The 19,958-nt window shown below is 40.6% G+C and overlaps 1 pseudogene; it reads right to left on the minus strand.

The window, feature by feature from the left end:
- Positions 1 to 19,034, minus strand: part of LOC145640054 (uncharacterized) — a 198,152-nt pseudogene extending 179,118 nt beyond the window's left edge.
- Between the last annotated feature and the right edge of the window lie 924 nt (positions 19,035 to 19,958).

A 19,958-nucleotide genomic window follows, 5' to 3' on the forward strand; every position in this document is an offset into this window, starting at 1 on the left:
AAGCAAAAAGATGCTCGACTACGAAGCACGCTATACACCGCTCGAGAAGTTGTGCCTCGCCTTGGTGTGGGCCACAACTAAGTTAAGACATTACACGTTGGTGCACATCGTTTTCGTAGTCTCCCGATTAGATCCACTCAAGTATCTATTCGAGAAATCTACACTCAATGGACGCATATCAAGATGGATGGTCAATCTAGCCCAGTTTGATGTAAGGTTTATGCCACAAAAAGCTATCAAAGGATCCGTGGTGTCAGACTTTCTAGCAGATTTTCCAATAGAAGACTCGACGACAATACAAGACAATGAATTTCCAGATGAAGACTTAATGGTCACTGAAGATGATACTTGGACCTTATACTTCGACGGGGCCTCAAACCAAAAGGGATGTGGCGTTGGAGTGCTACTAGTATCACCTAAAGAAGAGCATGTTCCAATCTCCATAAAGCTTGATTTCGACGTTACCAACAATGCTGCTGAATATGAAGCATGCGTGATAGGCCTTGAAACAGCTTTGGCATTAGGAGTGAAAAAGTTAAGGTTATTCGGAGACTCTTCTTTGATCATTAATCAGATATCTAAAAGGTGGAAAGTAAGGAGCGAAAGCCTAGCCCCTTATCAAACCTATCTAGAAACTCTTACCGATCAATTAGACAAGGTAGAATATACATATCTACCTAGAGAGGAAAACCAATTTGCCGATGCCTTGGCAAGATTAGCCTCAATGGTTAGGATTCCCACGGAAATCGAGCAAATGCCTCTAACTATAGAAAAAAGGCACAAATCAGCATACATCCAGGCTATAGAAGACGACGAAGTAGTCCAAGGCGAAGAAGAAGAAGAAGAAGAAGAATCGTGGTATACGGACATACTCAATTATGTCACCAATGGAGAATACCCTCCTCATGCTGACAAAAGAGCAAAACAAGCATTAAGGCTTTTGGCTTCCCAATATGTACTCATAAACAACGAGCTACATAAAAGGGTACCTAAAGGTCGAGCTCTCCTATGTGTAGGAAAAAAGGATGCACAAAGAGCAATGAGAATATTCCACGAAGGAATTTGTGGCACTCATATAAATGGCAAAATGTTAGTCCGGAAAATAATGAGAGAAGGATATTATTGGACTACAATGAATAGGGATTGCCATCAATATGTAAAAAGATGCCCTAGATGCCAAATTTATGCCAATTTACAACATGTCCCTCCATCTTTGCTCTATACCTACACATCGCCATGGCCATTCTCTACATGGGGAATTGACATCATTGGCAAAATCACTCCCCCAGGAACAGGAGGCCACGAATTTATTCTAGTAGCAATTGATTACTTTACAAAGTGGGTCGAAGCGCAATCATACGCTGAACTCACTGCAAAACATGTAGCACTCTTTATCGAGAGAAATATTATTTGTCGATACGGAGTCCCACATGAAATTATAAGTGACAATGGAACTCACTTTCAAGCCGAACGTGAAGAATTGCTACAAAAATATGGCGTTCAACATCATCATTCTTCCCCTTATAGACCTCAAGCAAATGGAGCAGTCGAGGCAGCTAATAAAAATTTAAAGACTATCATCGAGAAAATGACAGAAAATTATAAGGATTGGCCTGACAAACTTCACTTCGCATTGTGGGGTTACCGCACGTCAATCCGTACATCAACAGGAAATACGCCATTTTCCTTGGTATATGGAATGGATGTCATACAACCTGTCGAACTAGAAATACCATCTTTACGCATTGCGTTAGAGAGTAAACTCAATGAAGTTGAATGGACTAAGGCAAGATATGAAGAATTGATTCTACTCGACGAGAAACGACTAGAAGCTCTACATCACACTCAGTGTTACCAGACTCGTATGGCTAGGCATTTTAATAAGAAGGTCGAGACAGGAAATATCAAAGTAGGAGACTTGGTGTTAAAATCACTAACAAAAAATGTTTTAGACCCAAGGGGTAAATTTAGACCTAATTGGTCTAGACCCTACATTGTCAAAACAATCCTGTCAGGAGGTGCAGCAAAACTAACTGATATGGATGGCAATGAATTTTCAAACATGACAAATCTTGACCAACTTAACAAATACTACCCATAATTACTTGAGTAGGATACTCAAGAGAGCTACGTTCGGCCTGATTCCTTAAGAAAGGATACGTAGGCAACCCTTTACGGGTGCGGCCACTTTATTTTTCGACATCTCCGCGTTCCAGAATTAATTAAAAATTCAACAGAAGATCGACGAATTATCGACGTCGCAGAGAAGAGCTTGGTGCCAGCCAACAGCCGTCAGCGCCAGCTGATGAAATTAGCGCCTAGCGCTAGACTTCAATGACAGGCGCCAATTGCAAATAAGTGGCGCTAATTCGAAAACAATTCTGGGCAAATTTTGATGTTTTTTTCGGAAAATTTTCGACTTCCGTACTCAAAGAATTTCTGAAAAATTAATTTTTTTCGGTTTTCATTGCTTTAATAAAATAAATTTAAAGTAAATAATTTAATTAAAATCTGAAATTTCATTAATAAAATAAAATTACATTATTGATGGAATTTAAATAAAGCTGAAATAAATTAACTTAAAATAAAAAATAATAAACTAAGTCTAATAATTTGAAGCTAAGCAATGCTCCTAATCTTTCTTTTCCTTTCTAGACCTTTTCCAATTTTTGTCTGCTTCCTCCTCCTCATCCATAACCTTAGCTAGTAGGCACCCTTTAGAGGACCTACATTCAACTTTAGAGTAGATAGTCTCCCCTTCAGCTAACACTCCATGCTTCTTTTCCTCCCAAGCCTTTTTATCTGTGGTGTTAGCTTTCCTTTTCCCTTTATCTTTGGTAGCATTTTTCTTCCTAGGCATTGCAGGTGTTTTGAATTCAATTGTTGCACCTAGGCGTTCCTTGCAGGAATCACCCTGTCACCCAAACGACTCTTCACATCAACTCTACCCTGATTTTTATTCGAATCCTTCGAAGGTTTCTTCAGCAACCACTTCTTCACATCATTGGGCAAAGAAGGAGGAACCTTTTGGGTAATCACTTCCCATAAAGGCCTAGCGCTCCAGTAAGCATCAAATCTGTCTACTTCTTGGGAAACAGGGTACTCATAGGGAGGACGAAGATCCCCGGAAGGAATATTCTGAAGTAAGTCGTATTGTCTTTTTACCCTACAAGGGTAATAATAAGTCACTTGAGACAAGCTTGGAAGACGACAGAAAGGTTGCTTGTTAACACCAACCATCCTTTCTATTTTCCACCATGGGACGACCCACTTGATAGCAAAATCACGTGATTCGAAGACTTTTCTCCACCCATGGCGCCCAATCTTAGGGAAATGTTTCTTCCTTCTCACGAAGAAATTGGGAGTATACTTCTCAATATCGTCCGGAGGGCTAATTAATCCCAGCCTTCCCATTAGCCACATCTGTAAAAAATTACAATGCAATTAAATTAGTATTACAATACAAAAATATATATTTTTTATTTCTGTAATTACAAATATTATTTTTCTACCTGTAATAAAATTGGAGAGCCGCGAAAAGGTGTTTTTGGGTCCCTTTTCAATTCATCTACACTAATCATAGTCTCTCCAACTATTAATGGTATTGGATTTCTCCCTGATTCAATTTGTTCTAGTACAGTGGTTATAATTGATTGACCTTCATTATTTTTACCGCTACCAAGAAAAAATTGGTTAAGCATGCAAAATAAGAACGTCCTTCTTCTATATATATGAAAAGATTCAAAAAGAGGTTTATCAAAATAATGGCGTGCAAATTCTTTCAAATTAACTATGTTGCCATCTACTATTTTTGATAAATCCCTTTCTTTCAAATAAAAGAAGCGCTCAAAATCCTTATAATAGTATGCATCTACTCTAGGGATTACTACGAGGTCTATTGCAGGGAAGCCTAAAATAGCACCAAATTCCTCTGGCAAAGGGCTAATCTCAACATACCCTATTCTGAAACAATGAGTATCAACATTCCAAAATTCTAAAGCGGTATGTATGAAATCTAAGTCAAGATCTACCCCTTTGATGCCATAAATTCCCCCCAAGTGAAATAAATCTAATTCTTTTCTGTCTCTAGCATTAAGAGATCGACACCATTCATGAGTGTATTGGGTGAAGGTTTTGGTGACTAAAGACATGATTATTATTTTTTTCTAAAGCAAAGAATTATTTTATACGCTTGAATTATGAGAAGAATCGGCTGGGCAAGGGGCTATTTATACACAAATTGCGAGAAGTTTTAATCAGAATGAAATACGGTATCAGCGTCAATTGGCGTCAAAACCCCGTAATTGGCGCCAGCCTTCAGCGCTTGGCACCACACGCAAAGTGTAGCGCCTGGCGCCACGCGCCATATTGTAGCGCCAGCTGGCGCCAAGTTGCCACATCAGCCGCGCGTGCTTAACTTGCGTTTTTACTCCTAATCTCCAGTCGGCTAATAACTTTATGGCTCCGTTTATCTTTACTAAACATTTCTTTTAATCTTTTTTTTTTCTTAAATTATTAAAATAGCTATTATTTTTAATTATATTATTCTTTTTGGACTTTATTTAAATTAAATTCCAAACACCCGACATTTTGTTTGATTTTTTCCTTTATTATGTTTTTTTTTGGGGGGAGAGAGTCGGATACCCTCCATCAATAATAAAAATGACGGAATTTTTTGCGCAAAATTGTTTGTCACACTTCTCTTGCACACACTAACTACACATAATAATAACAAACAAATAAACTCATAATAGCATAAATATACAAAATATGTCTAAAAATAGTGAGTCTAAGGCAAAGCTATGAAAAGTCAAAATAAAATATACACAGGAAAAAACTACGGCGCCGGAGGACGTATGCCCATCATATCATAAAATTGCGCCGTACGAGGAGTCACCTCTCCACCAGCTCCAGTCTCCGTAGGAGGAGGTAGACTCAAGGTAGGTCCACTCCAGCCAGGATCAGTGGACCTACCTGAGGCTGAGGCTGCGGAGGCTGCTACGATGACGAGCCTATCTCGTACATCCCACCTCCTCTGAAAGCCGAGGTAGCCTCTTCTAGCGGTGCAGCATGAGCACCCTCAGAAAAAGATCCCGAGCCCTCTGCAACGTCAGCACGAGCAGCCTCGGAGCGACCACCTCTACCCCCTGACGAAGTATGGCGACGTCTCGAGCTAGACCTCGCTGGATCCCTCCACCCCTCAGGTCTCGTGCGGGTGTGAGAAGCAATAGGCTGGCCCTTCAAAAAGAATTAAATCAGAAACAAGGTAAAATTGAAGCAGCAATGTAAAAATAAGTAAAGAAAGACTACCTCTCGGATGACGTCATCCCGACGGCAAGTGGTCGCATTCCTCATCCGGACGAGCTGGCTCCGGAAGGCATTTGTGCATCGTGCCATCGCCGAAACCACCTCGCGTGAAAACTGTTAAAAAAAATAAGTTAGTAAACATGTATGATATATGGACAAAAATTGTGAATAACTAGGCTTACTCGAGTCTGGTGGCGAGGAATCGACCGCTCTACGAAGCGCCCGCCCTTGGGAGCCGGAGGAATCATCTCCTCGATCGGCCCGTACATCCCCTGGTAGTGGATGGACATACAGGGTGGCACGAACTCAGCAGCACCGTCTTGATAAAACAAGAAAAAGTCAGTAAAACATTACGTGGGGGCTACTTCATGGAAAGAAAAAGCTGAAAAATCTTACCCTCACATCCTCAGCCGGTACGGGAGCTGGAACTAACAAAGGTAGTAGCTCCTCAGCATAGCACCGCCCAAGGATCACATAGGACCGCCAAGGGGTACCAGCTCCCTCAGACATGCTCGACAACCGTGCATCATCGAACATATGACGTGGTAGAGGAGTAGGAACGACGAAGACATCAGAGGAATGTTGTCTAGCAACCCTCTCTCCTAAGTACGCAATCGCTCCATAAGTCCCCAAAAAATAGCGAAGCTCAGCAGAATACTGTGCGGCTAACCCAGGGACTGTCCAACCGCCCCACGGCCGGTACACCACCTCAGGCCCCTACAAAGAACATCAATCAGGCGAGAATATACCTAAAGCACCGTGAAAAAGCAAATAAATAAAAGTCGTACTGCGATGATCCAGTTCCGGACGTGTGTAGAAGACACATCCACGTGGAGGCCAACTGTAAATCCTCGCGGCGATGGTCTCGCCGGCGCAGCAGAAGGAAAGTACTCGTAGAACCAGATCTACAAGGAGTTAAAATTGTGAGTAAATGCTAGCTAAAATGTAGAGCTAAACTTTATAGGGAATAATTTTTACCTCTACGACCTTTTAAAAGGCAGACAAAGCGACGTTCGTCCCAAAGGATCGGTGTCGACACGAGTCCCTCAGCGCACGAACAAAGTCAGCATAGGCCAAGCTGGCCCAGTCAAGTCCCGATCCGATGAAGATTGCGGACGGCAGGAAGATAGTAAAGCAGCGCCCTACTAACTTTGTCAGGGGAGAATGTCCCTGACAACAACATCAACGCAAAGATACGCACCCGCTGCTCTCAGGTGGTCGCATCGTCATCAAGAACCGCTGCCAGCGTCGAGCGGCGAATTCCCCTAGCGCTAAACTGAGTCGTCTCGACCTCAGCTCGGGCCTGAATAGCGATCGGCCCCAACAGCTCCTCGAACTCCGAAGAAAAGACGTTGATCCCACTGTCGAACGGCAGTGGCACAGAAGTGAACTCCAGTCCTGTAATGAGACTGAAGTCTGTAGGGGTGACCATCGTCTCGCCCAGGGGAAATGGAAGGTGTTGGTGGTGTCCTAGAAGAACTCCACCAAAGCACGCACTATATGGTGACCCCTGCTGGAGGCAACTATAGCATCGGAGGTCTCGAACAGAGTAGCTAGTCTGCAAGACTCCCATAGGAGTCTCGTCTCAAGATCCCTGGCGATGTACATCTTGTACAAATCGCCCAAACCATCACAGCCGAAACCGTGATACAGCGTCCTCCCGACCGTGATGCCCCGTCTCACCCTCTCAGAAATGTGGTGGACGGAGGCGAAGAACAGGGTCCGCTCATCCCACTCCGGGAGTCGACCAAGCGAAGTGGAAGGTGCGACGTCATCCTGTACGGGCTCATGCTCCCGTCTGGTGTTTCGGGACCGTGAACCCGAGCCTCGCTGTCTAGTCATGCTACATTGTGCAAAATCATCATAAATTAAGGTTCTATAGTATCTAAGGTTCGCCTAGCCGCATGATACTATGTTCGTAAAAAACAGAGTACGTAGTACTAAAACAGAGCACAAATTCAAATTGAGAATATACGGCGTTTTTCAAGCAATCAAACAATTTCTTGCAATACTATAGTAATTATTGTGACAAATTGGACGAGAATTGCTTGCAAAAACATCAAGAACAAGTCACATTGTTCTTCACGACCTTAGGAGGTCCAACAATGGCAAATTGCTTCACCAAATTGAGTCAAACAAGTCTCAAATTACTCCCAAGGCAATGTACAAACATAATCAAGCAATTTCATGGCATAAAACTTGACAAACAAAGCGAATTGAGCATTATAAGTTTCGAATTTTCATGAAATTCGTGAATAAACATGCCAAAAATTCATAAAAACCGATGAGAGTTTGAAGAAAACTTACATAGATCGGGAAAATAGATGAAAAGAGCTTTAATTTGCAACAAATTTGAGCGAATTTGGTTGAGAAACGAGCAAGAACCGAACAATTGAAGCTTTCGGGTTTTTTCGAGCAGTTTCGCGACGAGCAAAGCAGAGAAATGAAGAGGAAAGGGATATTTAAGGAAATCCCCGTGCTGGCGCCAAGCCCTATGCATTGGCGTCAAAAATTAGGCTTGGCGCTTGGCGCCAATATCAGTGCCTGGCGCTAAGGCTAATTAAGTGGCGCTGATGGCTTATTAGTGGCGCCAGAGCACCCAACCACCTGATGGGGTTGTTCTACCTTTCTGCAACATATTTTTGGGTTCCTTGGTACGCTAGTTAGCCCCTCTAAGAAATTTGACATGATTTAGTAACCGGCTTGATTACGTAAAGTGATCGACCTGATAAAAGATCGTCTCACTTAGCTTAAAGCGCCTAAGCATTGGCTCACTAACAAAAAGCACCGACATATAGGTTCAAAATCAAAAGGCACCGACGTACAGGTTCAAAGCAACGGAAGCGCCGACATATGGGCATAGCGGGATTGGTTTAGGATCGCAGAACGTTCTGAATCATTCTCCGTCCCAATCGCTACTTTGACTTTTGTTTTCGAAACTTGCGTTTCTCCAAACTCAGTCAAAGTGGGGGCTTTTGTAGACACCCATTTGTGTCTCCCCAAAACCAAACCCGGTGATGAGTGTCGTTCACCTCGAATTATGATCGAATGAAGTGAAAGTGTGGAAAGTCTAGTGTTGCGGAAAGTTTTAATTTCTTTTCTCTTCTCTCTGATTTTGAAAACTTATTTTGAGAAAACAGCCAATCCAGTTTGGTTGGTCCATGATATGGGTCCAATTGTAGTGTAGTTGGATGGGGTTTGACAAAAGCTTTCCAACGATATATTATAAGCCCAATTCCGGTGAATATTGAGGAAATTATGGCCAATTTACTAAACTGGGCCTGGTTTGAGCCTTATATACGGCCCAATGATCTTGGGGAGGGCCTAATATGATTTATCATTCCTAATGCAATTAGGAATGGTTTTAGTCTTATAGATTCTTCTAGAAGGTTCTTTTCATTCCTAATTCAATTAGCATTGATAAATTGACTTTTAACTTTTCAAAGTTTTAATTAAAATCAAATAGCATTTCTGAGGAAATTATATGATTTTATCCTCCAGTACGGCAAATTTATCTGATTTTCGAAAACGCGTTGAAAATAGGCTTGGCGCCTGACCCCTAGCTTTGGCGCCTGGTACTAGGTCTGGCGCCTAGCGCTAGCCATTGGCCCCTGGCGCCAGTGTTGGTGCCTAGCGCCAGTTAGCCAGGGTTTGCGCCAACTCTATTTTTTGTGCGACAGACTTTGTTTTGTTTATTTTATCTTTTTAGGTGATTTTCTCTATAAATAATGTATTAAAAACTCCGTTTTCATTCATCAACAATCAGTTTTCCTTCGCAATCATTAATTCTTTAGCATTCTCTAAATCATTCATCTTTTTCTTCTAAACTTTGTTTTCACATACAAAATTCCGCATTCGCAAGATCTAGAAACACCTAGCCATATTCGAAGTTGCCTTCGCCCTAGACGTGAAAGGTTTTAATTTCTGAGGGTTTGGTCCCAAATCTCTATTTCAATTATTTAATTTGATTGTTTTGTTTATTATTTTCCTTGAAGTTACTAACGTGTGTATTTTGTTATTAGAAAGAGGTACGAAGCATCAAAGTAAGTGTTTTAATGGTTTTATTTGATGTTATGATGTAGATATCATGTTTAGATTATTATTATGATATTCCTAGTATCATGTCTAGGGTAATTTTAATATTAAATATGATTGTTACGATGCTTCCTATATTCTTCCTAATATTTATAATTATTAGTATCATGTTAGGGTTAAAGATTTGATTTTTATTGCTTAGTGACATGCTAGGATTTGTTATTAATCTTGTTAGTATCATGCCTAGGATCTTGCTATTTCTATTATGCTTTAACATTAAGATGATCATGATTATGATTGTTATAATTTATGATGATTATGAATATTATTATTATTATTATTATTATTATTATTATTTTGATGATGATTATTTTATTTATGATTATTATTGTTATGATTATAATTTTATAATGATGATTATGGTTATTGTTATGATTATTGTTCATAATTATTATTGTGATTATTTATTATGTTGCTTGATATTTTATTGTTATTGCTTGATCACACCTTTTATTGCATGTTTAAAGGGAATTGGTACTTGTAATCATACTTAATAAGATAATTAATAATCTTGTTTAGGGATAATGTGATTATAATTTCAAGTGATCGCCAATAATAGATTTATTTGTGCATTAAATTCAACCAACATAGATAAACAGGTTTAGGGTTAATCCTATTGATTGCATGTTAATCAGAAAGCGCACATGAATACGATCAGAACAAAGTAGAGGCCTATTATTAGGGCAGGTTCAATATCTTTTAGGTTGGATTTGTACCTTCATCCCCGAACCCTTATTTGGTTCTAGACCTTATGGAGTTGACGATCTCTTGGATCGTTAAGGGGTGTAACCTTCATCCTATGAACGGTTTACAAGTTCCTAAAAAACTTGTTGGCGACTCTTTTGCTCTATCTTCTTCCCTTTTGGACGCCACCGTACTTTAGTGTATGATCACAGTGGGGTTCAAGCTAGGGGATTAACACTTGAATTTATTCCCTACAGTAATGTTAAAGCGTAATATACTTAAACAAATTTACGCAATATACTCCTTACGTATAGGCTCGTATTTTATTAAATTGAAATGGCTTAAAATGCCTTAATTAACATGACTTGGACTAAACATAGTTCTTTGCACAATCAAAGTAAAGTTTTCCAATTTCTATTCGACTTTTTGCTTTTTTAACAAAATATCTTTTATTACCTGACCTTCTTGATCTGCAAGGAGGAAAGCACCTGGTCCCACCTGCTCATGGATGATGAAGAGGCCCTCCCAATTGGCTGATAACTTTCCGTGCTAGTTTGCTCTTCCCACCGCTGATGTCCTTCTGAGTACTAGGTCTCCTGGCAGCAGCTCTGATCACGGGTTAGATAGGTCGTTAAGCTACTACCCTAACCAAATTAATCATTTATAATACCTAAACCTACACTAAACTAGTTAGTGGCAATTAAAGGCTCGAACCACTAGGGAAGCACGCTAATCCAACATCAATAATCACTAATGCAAGAGTGAAAAGGGGATTGTTTTAGTTGGTTTTGTTGAGTAAGAACACTAAAACTACAAATAAGCACGAAAATGATGGTTAAAATCAAGGGAAAAAGACGCTAGGGATACGGGGGTGTGCAATATGATTAGAAAGAGGGGAATAATGGTGATTATCATGAAACACATGCCAAAGAACACAATATTCTACCTAAACAATTCATTCTCATGCAATACTCTAGGCAAATCAATGAAAGAGGTCTACACTAATAAGGATCATTCTCATGCATCCTATTAGTTACAATCAAATCAAGAGAATAAAGGAGCACAATCCATAAAAACTCCACTTTAATAACTCATTCTCATGCAATCATTAAAATAGAGATGATCCTAATCTAGTTCAAATCACTTTCATGAATTTAAACTAGAAAACATCAAATAGAGTGCAACAATAATCTCAAGCTAATAAAAATCATGTCTTTCATCAATATATGGAATAAGTTCAATCCAACCATCATCATTCATCCAATATCAAATCATATCTTCCACCCCCTTCCCCTAGCTAAAAGTTTAGCCTAGAGAAGGGAGATTAAACATAATATCAAAACTAGAAATAAACTCAAGAAACTCAAAACAAAACATGATTAAAATCAATGAAATCAATAACAACTAGATAAACTAATAAGATTGACAAGAATAAGTAACAATAAAACAAATAAATAATACTAAAGGAAAGGAGAAGAGATTATTATAGAAAGGATTAATGAAAGATGAAAACTTGGATTCTTGCTTGATTGATTGAAGATTAAAACTTGAGCAAAGTTGAATACAATAAAGGATGCTTGAATAACAATCTATTTTCTCTCTCTAGATTAGGCTAATGTTCTATGGAATTAGTACTAAGTGTCCTCTATTACAAAGAGTCCCGTCTATATATATGTGGCTCCCCCAAAAGAAAGAAACTTGGACAACAAGGCGCAAAGAAATCAAAAACCCAGTTGTGCGTGCCCGCACACGACATATGCTCGCCCGTGCAGTAGGTGTGTGCGCCCTCTCAGCATAGTGCGCGGCCGCAACTTTGAGGGTACGGCGAATTCAAGCGCGCCCGCACAGTAGACCTGCGCGCTTGCGCAGCAGCTCGCACGCCCGCACAATAAGTCGCGCATACTCTCTGGTTTGGCTCTGTTTCGTCAGCCTGGCTGCGCGGGTTCTGACAGGGTTGCGCGCCCGCAGAGCCATTGATGCATGCCCGCACAGCAGCCGCACAGCACCCGCGCACAACAGTTTGCTTGGCTCCTTAAAATCCTCTTTTTTTCGGCACAAAATACCAACAAAACAAAAGCATGAAAATCAAAATAAAGACAAGGCGAGAAGACTAAGAAAAGGGAAGATAAAGGAGAAACGAAAAGAGGAAGCAAAATAGGTAAAAATGCTTAGAAAAAGGGCCAAACAAGTGCAAATCAGGGTAGAATCCTTAGAGAAAAAGGATAAAAGAGTGGCATAAATGCCACTCATCAAAATCCCCCACACTTGCCTCTTGCTTGTCCTCAAGCAAGGAAAACTGGAACAAAAATACAAACACAACAAACATAACATGACAAGGTTTTAGCAAAACCAATCAAGCCTCAAGGTAATGAAATGCTCAATTTGGACTCACATGCAAATAAATGCACCAAAGAATACTTATCTTTCTCAATTGAAAGAGGGAAAACACGTTCCAATATGCTCAAGGTTGAAAAAGACAAACCTAAGCTAAGCGTAGAGAACTAATGATTTCATTCTCCGCCCTAGCCCCAACCAAGACGGTCCGCGTTCTCTCCACTAGCTTCAATTCATCCCCTAGCTAGCTCCTAATGATTCCTCGAGGGAACCGGAAAAAGAAATTTTTATGTGGAGTCATAAGGTCATCCCGACATCTCAACTATGCATACTCTCTCCATAGGGTTGAAATCTATCTCCCTCCACCGTTCTTTGACCACGCCCCTCTAGAATCCAAGGGTCTTAAGTAGGGTTGTAATGTCATGGCTAGGGGTTATGGTTGGAAAACAATTTGAAAATTTTGGTGGCAATTCCTAAGTGAAGAGTAATAGTGGCCATCTCTCAAGAACATCCTAAGCATTGAACCTATTCTCAAACTTACAACCTTTCAAAACAAACCACACCACATTACTTCAATCTTTTTCATTTTTTTTTTTTTTTTTTTTTTTTTTTGCTTGGTTTTCATAAGTTTCAACTTTCTTGCCAAACCTTTTTGCGTACTCTTTTCATGAATAATCTTTCAAAACCTTATTTGAACCAAATTACACAACTTTCTTGCTCAATTTCAACATTATCAAACTCGAACCTCACAAGCCAATGCTTCACTAACTACAAGGGTTGGTAGAACATAGGCCGATAGATTTGTAATATGGCTAAGTCAAGAAAGGGGAAATAAGGCTCAAATTGGTTATCAAGTGGGTGAATGTAAAAATGAAAATCAAATTTGTAACAAAACACAAAGAAAACAAAGAAAAATGAGAAGAAATGCCCTCATCCTCCTCTAGAGTTATATGGTCACGATCTTGGGAGCTAGACGCCAACACAAATATTAAGACATGCATAGTTAAGGATCCTAAATGCCGATCACAAGAATGATGAAGGCTATAACAAATGACGCTCACATGGGATAAGAAATATAGCAAATACCAACCAAGGGAATCCTATCCACCATAGAGAGTAACACCATCTTACCACTTTCCCGTGAACTAGGGGTTCAAACGTCCTCAAAATTTCTAAACCGGGCTACCTTAGCTTACAATGTGTCTAATTCAACCTAAAGCATTCTCAAACCGTGTAAACCCTCATCAACTAGGAAGATAAGCATTCAAATACACATCGTCAAGAGAGGAAAACCAATCCAAAAGAGTGAGCAAATTACAAATCAAAAATCATTTCAAATTGTCATAATTATGCTTGTAACACAAAAAGGGTAAAAAAAACAAAAGAAAGAGGAAGAAGTCAAAAAGGTTCACATACGAGGCATATAATCCAATTAAATCCCAATCGTCATACAAGTGATCGTTCGATAACAACATCAACGATCCCAGGTTCCATAGAACCAAAAGCAAACATCCTCGAACCATTCAACTTCTTCCTAAGCTAAACCTAAGCTAAACACCCAAATAAAAAGAAAATAAAAGAGAGGAAAGGTCTCACCAAATGCCGATTGAAATGAAGACAAGATAAATTATGCAATCTCACCGAGGGGGCTCGATTTGCCCCTTAACTTCCTTTATCTCCATTTCCAAGCTTGAAAAGTGAGCCAAAATGAAAGAAACGAGTGAGATTAAACAAAAATAAATAAAAAAGTTAAAAATCAAAGAAAGAAACTAAGAATTTAAACAAAATGAAGAAATAGAAATAAAATAAAACAAACTAAAAAAATTTTAGATTAAGGGAAATTTGGACTATCGAGAGTTTGGATTTTTCTTCATGGGAGCGCTATCACCTACACAAACACTTGAAAATTCATTAGCAAAATCTTATCAAAATCACCCAGAGACATCATCATCACAATCAAGAAGATAAATCAACATCAAAACATGATAAAGCCAACCGAACCATGAGAGCTCTACCACCTACAATGAAATGCCCCCCACACTAGTTTGATGACCAGCCTTCCCCCACACTATAAAAAAAACATCCCTTTGCCTCTTACACACCCTCCCACACTAAAACAATGCACCGTCCGCGGTGCGCCAAATTAAAACATTGGGAGGGGGCAAAGGGGAGAAATAAAGAACAAGGGGGGCTAGTGGCCACTAGGGCCGGCTTCATCATCATCTCTATCATCCTCGGTGTCGTAAGAGAAACTGTCCGAAGGGACGCCGTGTGGGTCCCAACCGCCGGTTAAACCCGGAGGCCAACCATAATGACCTCGGAAGAGGTCTTGTTGCCATTGAGGCAACGGGTCGAAAGGGGCGGAAAGCTGAAGAGGGGAAGGGTGGGTAGGGTCGACATATGGATAGTTGGGGTCACCCCTAAAATCGCTCCCCCCGGGGGCACGATAATCATACCCAGTTTCCGTCGGGTAGTCTACTCGGGAAACACCGTGGGAGGAGGGCCCTTGCTAATAGGGCCAAGTAGGTTGCGATCCCTACCACCCAAGGACCGGGCCTTATTGGGGTGGCCAATAGGGGTAATTTACCGGGGGGGTGACTTCACCCCTATCCACGGCCGCACCATAGAGAGCTTGAGTTTGCATAAACATATCCTGTTGGTTCTCCATTAGGCTCTGCATGCCAAGTTGCATGCTCATCATTTGTTGTTCAAGGCTATTCATGCCTTGATGCTGTTGTTGTTGCTGATGATGATGATGTTGTTGTTGTTGTTGTTGTTGTTGTTGCTGTTGTTGTTGTTGTTGCTGCTGTTGTTGCTGCTCGACTACCATATTCCTTGCGCCACCTAGAGCAGTGGGTAGCACACCATTGTCTCGCAGAATTTTCCATACATTCCTAGCGTTCTGCTCCAAGGATGTACGGCTAGGGTAAGGCAAGATACAATGGTGCTCGCGGTCAACCATCCAAGCATGAAAATTGTTGGCATCTGAAGTTCCTTGGACCCAATTTGAGTGCATGAGGGGAAGAAGCGATCATAGTTAAGCCTCTTGGCAATCCTTGTAATCATCCCACCAAGGGCAATTTCTCCCGTCTTGTGACCCGACTTGATTGCCTTGCAGCACATGATGAACCAGTACCCCATATTGAGCCGCCCTTTGAATTCCTACCTAGTAGAAACCCACAAAGTAAATAGCTCTTCATGCGAGAGCTTACTCAAGTCTTGCTTGCTAAACACCGCAAACCCCAGAATGCGGTGTAGAATACGGAGCACAGGGTGGATAATATGGTTGGCCACCGAATACCTAGTGTTGAACTCTTCAAAATCGGTAATCGTTTGCCACCATCGAAATGCATCGTACTCTAGAAATAGGCTCAATGAAGGGGCAAGGAGGTCCGCCTCGGGGTTCAAATCCAACAATGCATTAAGATCACTAAGAGTCATAGTGTGCTGGTTGTTGAACAGTTGGAAGGAAATTTGGAAGTCGTTGTTCCCATAGGGCTCCTTTTCAAATAAGGCCAAGAATTCGAAGGTGGGCTCCTTATATGTTCGAAATTGATGCTTGATGAACTCACTCATCCCTAAGTTGTCAAGAAGCGACCTTATGTCATCGTCAATCCCCAAAGCTCTCATGGAGCGTTGATCATAGTGTCGGGAGGGATTTAACTTTCGTCCTTGAAGGTCATTAAAGAAAGTAGCATGGACCTTGTTCAAGAATCTCAATCGAGGGGGAACATTTGATCCTTGAGCTTGAGTTTGTTGAGTACTCGGTTCCTCAACCCTTAACCTGAGCTCCTTTTTGCTCTTCCTTTTGCTCATTGTGTTCTCAAGCAATACAAACAACACAACCAAAAGAGAACTCCCTTCGAACCCAACCAATAATTGAAACACAACAACAACAACCCAAGTCTTAACAATCTGCAAAAAGGTTAGTACCAACAACTAACCACACAAATATAGCTCCCAAGACAACTAGAATCAACAATAAAGCACTCAATCACAATACATTATGATAATAAGCAATTCTCATGAAAATAGTTGCATTATCATCAATACTAACACAAAATTGCTCAACTTAATTTCATGAAAATGGCTTCCAAATCAATAATGTTAACAACAATGTCCCAAAATCACTAAATATGACACTAATAACCAACAAATCCTTAACAAAGAAAATAAAAATCACATGAAACTCACAAGCTAGTTCATACTTAATAACTAAAAATTTTGCATAAACAAGTGAAACTAAGTAATAAAATAGCAAAATTTTGAGTTATACCACTTAGTAGAAGCTTGAACACCACTAAGAACCCCCAAGAACACCACCTTCAATTAAGCTTTCAAACCATGAAAATGGAGGATTTTTGGGTATTTTGGAAAGAGAAAGTGGGTAAATTTGTGAGTAGAGTGAAAAATTTTGATGGATTTGAAGGAAAATCAATGGAATTTGTGAGAAATGGGTGAAATTGGAAGGTTAGGGTTTAAGTTTGTGAGGATAGAGAAGAGAGCATGAAATAAGGGTTGTGAAATTATGAGGACGAAATGGGGAAGAAAATGTTAAAACCCGATTTTCCCAGCTCTGCGCCCGCACAGAGGTCACGCACTAGGTCGCGCATACTCTCTGTCTCGAATCTCCAATTTTGAATTAAGTTGTGCGGGTTCTGACAGTGCTTGCGCACTCGCACACCTTCCCATGCGTGCCCGCACAAAGGTCGCGCACTAGGTCGCGCAAACCTTATGTCTCGAACTCCAATTTGCAAATAAAGGTGTGCGGGTTCTGACAGTGCCTAGGCGCCTGCACACTTTACACTGCGCGCCCGCACAGATGTCGCGCACAGGGTCACGCAGAGTAAAATTCAATTTCTTTCTCCTCACATCTTCGATATAGAAAATCCTTTGCTCCTTCATCATCCATACACCTGTAAACCAAAAAGGGGGAAAAATCAAATTCGAATTCAAATTCAAAAAAAGAAAGTGAAATCGGAATATTTAAAAAAAGAAAAATATAGAAAGGAGTTAGAAACTCGGGTTGCCTCCCGAGAAGCGCTTCTTTATGAGGTCACTAGCTTGACCATGAGGAAAATTCTTCAATTGGGAGGCTTGGGATCCAAAGGATCAAGCATTATACATTCGATGATACCAACTTCTTCCTTGCAAAAGTAATGCTTTAAACAATGACCATTAACCATAAACTTGTTACCATCCGTATCTAACTCAAAGGAGCCATAAGGAGTAGTCTTTGATATCACAAAAGGACCCGACCACTTTGATTTAAGTTTACCTGGAAACACACGAAGCCTTGATTTGAAAAGAAAAACCTTTTCTCCAACCTTAAAGTTCTTGTTTTGAATATGTTGGTCATACCACTTTTTGGTCTTCTCCTTGTATAACCTTGAGCTCTCATAAGCATCATCTCTAAGCTCTTCAAGTTCATTGAGCTTAAGCAATCTCTTCCACCAGCCAACGATAAATCCATATTGAGCTCTTTGATGGCCCACCAAGCCTTGTATTCTAACTCAACCGGCAAGTGACAAGCCTTTCCATAGACCAACCTATAGGGGGTCGTGCCAATTGGAGTCTTGTACGCTGTCCTAAGAGCCCATAGTGTGTCATCAAGTTTGAAAGACCAATATTTCCTTGATTTGTTCACCATCCTTTCAAGAAGATTTTTTATTTCACGATTCGAGACCTCCACTTGTCCTTGAGTTTGAGGGTGGTAGGGTAATCCAACCTTGTGATGAACGCCATACCTCTTGAGAAGAGCTTCAAATTGCTTTTAAGCGAAATGGGAGCCTCCATCACTAATTAGAACCCTCAAAAACTCCAAACCTAGGAAAAACGATCTTCTTTAGAAGCTTAAGCACAACCTTGTGATCATTGGTAGGTGAGGGTATGACTTCAATCGATTTCGTCACATAATCGACCGCTACCAAGATATATAGATTCCCACAAGAAGAAACGAAAGGCCCCATAAAATCCACCCCCCAAACATCGAAGGGTTCAACTTCTAAAACACTTTGTTGGGGCATTTCATCCCTCTTGGTAATGCCTCCGCTCCTTTGACATCTATCACATTGCGCAACGAATTGGTGGGCGTCTCTATGCATTGTCGGCCACCACAATAAAGATTGAGAGATTTTTGCCACTATTTTGTCAACACCACCATGTCCTCCACATGGTAGTGAGTGGCAATGCTCAAGAACTCCTTGAATTTCATGATCTGGAATACACTTCTAATAAAGGCCATCTCCACATTGCTTGAATAGGTATGGGTCATTCCAAAAGTACCTTCTAACTTCCTTGAAAAACTTATTCTTTTGTTGAGAAGAATACTCCGGGGGAACGACTCCACACGCAAGATAGTTGGCTATATCCGCGTACCAAGGGGTAGAAGTTGACACTAAAGCCATGAGAGCCTCGAATCCTACCTCATCATTAATCGGTACATCCTCCTTGTTCTCAAAAGGTAGCCTAGACAAATGATCCGCTACATAGTTCTCCGCTCCCTTTTTGTCCCTCATTTCCATGTGAAAGTCTTGGAGAGAGAGAACCCAGCGGATCAAGTGAGGCTTTGCTTCTTTCTTGGTCATGAGATACCACATCGCGATGTGATCCATGTACACAATAACTTTTGAGCATATAAGATAGGACCGAAACTTATCGAATGAAAACACTACCGCTAACATCTCTTTCTCTGTTGTTGTGTAATTCTTTTGAGCCTCATCTAGAGTCCTACTTGCATAGTAGATGACACACGATTACCCTTCTTTCTTTTGACCAAGAACGGCACCTACTGCAAAGTCACTAGCATCGCACATTAGCTCAAAAGGCAAGATCTAATTCGGAGCTTGCACAACGGGAGAAGAAATGAGAGCTTCCTTGAGCTTACGAAACGCCTCAAGGCAAGCCTCATTGAAGCTAAAAACAACCTCATTTTTGAGTAATTCAGTCAAAGGTTTGGCGATTGAAGAAAAATCTTTAATAAACCTTCAATAAAAACCGTCATGCCCAAGAAAAGCCCGTACCCCCGTGATGGAAGTAGGAGGGGGCAATTTTCAATCACCGAAACCTTGGCCAGATCAACCTTAATGCCATTTTTTGAAACCTTATGGCCGAGAACAATGCCCTCCTCGACCATAAAATGGCACTTTTCCTAATTTAAAACCAAACTCGTCTCTTGACACCTTTTCAAAAAAATTCAAGGTTAAAAAGACAAGTGTCAAAAGACGAGCCACCAACACTAAAATCATCCATGAAAACTTCAATTTCTTTTTCAAGCATCTCAGAGAAAATGGAAGTCATGCATCTTTGAAAAGTAGAGGGAACATTGCATAATCCGAATGGCATTCTTCGGTATGAAAATGTCCTGTATGGACATGTGAAAGTAGTTTTCTCTTGATCACTTGGATGGATAGGGATTTGGAAAAATCCGGAATACCCATCCATGAAACAAAAGAAAGCATGGTTAGAAAGCTTTTCAAGAATTTGTTCCATGAAAGGGAGAGGAAAATGATTTTTCTTAGTGTTTTTATTCAATCTCC

Source organism: Chenopodium album, chromosome 7 (assembly GCF_948465745.1).
Source record: "Chenopodium album chromosome 7, dcCheAlbu1.1, whole genome shotgun sequence".
Taxonomy (NCBI): Eukaryota; Viridiplantae; Streptophyta; class Magnoliopsida; order Caryophyllales; family Amaranthaceae; genus Chenopodium; species Chenopodium album.